Genomic DNA, 1,850 nt, shown 5'->3' on the forward strand with positions numbered 1-1,850 from the left:
CTGCATATGGATTTGTGAAGCCTGGAGGCTTTGTGATGTCTAAGCCATCCAGAGCCACTATTGGCTGGAGGAATTTCTTATGGGCCAATCAAAGCTGAAGGGTGTGGCAGCCCATTGTCCTGGAGAGTATATAAGGAGCGGTCCAGGGGCCTGAAAGTTGCTTTAGCAAAACTTTGCCTTCAGCTGAAGGCCTTTCAGTTGCCTTAGCCGATTTACATTTTTCAGAACCCTGAAATTTGCTTTATTACTTTGCCTTTGAGCCTCATGGCAGACTCCGGAGAGAATTTCATGTCTTGTAGCTCCGGAGTAGAAGAAATCGAAATAGGCAAAAGTGCAGAAAATTCCACCATGACCGGAGAGCAGGAAAGGAGGCTCGAGTATGAGAACTCCCAGGACACCGTCAAGGTCAGACGATCCCATTTAGAGTTTCTTTTCGTCCTCCTCAACATCCAATCTGACTCCTTCCTTGTTATTTAGTATACAACCCTTGTTCACCATTTACCATAATCTCCTCCTTACCTACTCCCCAGTTTCCCCCATACCAGTGGTCTCATTGAGCTTCTTTAACTTTCCAGAAATCGGTTCTGGAGAAAGCAGAAGAAATTGTGCAGTCGAGTCTGCAGAAACGCCGGAACGGGAAGAGGCCCATGATAGTCGTGTTATACCACCGAAAACGCGGACGCAATGGTATCAAGATCACCAAGGAGGGGGAAGTAACCCTGGAGCCGTACGGTGGTGCGAGAAATACCTGGGAGGAAGAGGAGCTGTAGCCGCATAAACGAAGATCATGCCCAGAAGAAGCTACAGCAAACTAATCCCATTCCCCTAGAAATATTGGATCAATAAAAGTACTTGAATATTGTAAACTAATTCAGCAGTGTGTAGAAATAATTGTATTTATGCGGTGGTTTCTGAGGGTGGGGTAATAGGAGGGGAATAATAGCACGCATGTGATAAGGGAGGAATATGGGGGCTCTTGGAGGGGAATTGTAAAAAAAAGTGGGGGCAGGAGGAGGGTTGAAAAGACTAATTTCTTCAACACTTAGACGGGTAAACAACAGGATGAGAAGTTAAAAGAAGTAATATTGGGGATTCTTATGAATCCACATCCACAGCAGCATGCTGAAGCCCCTTAGCAACAAGCAAAATATACAACAAACGACAGGAAACTAAAACAAGCTCTGTTTAAGGTTGATATCCGAAGAAGGGTGAAGGGAGAGGTGGTAAATGAGAGTGAATATGGCTAAGTACTTTATACACATGTATGAAAACAGAGAAAAATGAAAGCTTTTGAAATTAAGAGTAGGAAGGATTTGAAGGAGAATGTTAGGGTGAGGTTGCTGGGATACAGGTACTATGATATGTCACAATGTAGTTGTCATGGTTCTGAAGCCTCCCCTATACAACCAATATATGAGATTGAAAATCTAAAATTTTTCTTTGAGACTTTATTTTACTTGTGAGGGGGAAAAGGGCTGGTATTTCTTAGGGGTTGATGGGGATTGATGGGGTAAGAGTGTAGATGGAGAGATAGGATATATTTGATACAGTCAGATCTAATAGTCATTCTGATTCTATTAATATTCATGTCCATAAACTATTTTCTATTACAATAACACGAGATTGAGCAATTCACAAGAAAAAGATTTGGGGAAAATTGATGCGTTTGGGAGGTCAGGGGGGGCCACATTTGATGATCTTCTTGCTAGTTAAGACTCTAGAATCTCACAGATATCATATGATGAGGGGCACACAAAAGAGACAAAGCCAAAGTGACTTTTGTAACGGATAACCCATGAACCATTCATTTATTAATCTTCAAAGAGATTAATCTACGAATGAAAGCTGTT

General features: G+C 42.1%; 1 long non-coding RNA gene across 1 annotated transcript; it reads left to right on the top strand.

Moving 5' to 3' along the window:
* Nucleotides 1–337: 337 nt before the first annotated feature.
* LOC150040387 (uncharacterized) lies at nt 338–870 on the top strand. The gene is made up of 2 exons (XR_016533801.1): nt 338–405; nt 576–870. It is a non-coding gene; the product is annotated as an uncharacterized LOC150040387 (long non-coding RNA).
* Nucleotides 871–1,850: the final 980 nt, after the last annotated feature.

This window comes from Megascapheus bottae, chromosome X (genome assembly GCF_031878675.1).
Source record: "Megascapheus bottae isolate mThoBot1 chromosome X, mThoBot2.hap1, whole genome shotgun sequence".
NCBI classification, from domain to species: domain Eukaryota; kingdom Metazoa; phylum Chordata; class Mammalia; order Rodentia; family Geomyidae; genus Megascapheus; species Megascapheus bottae.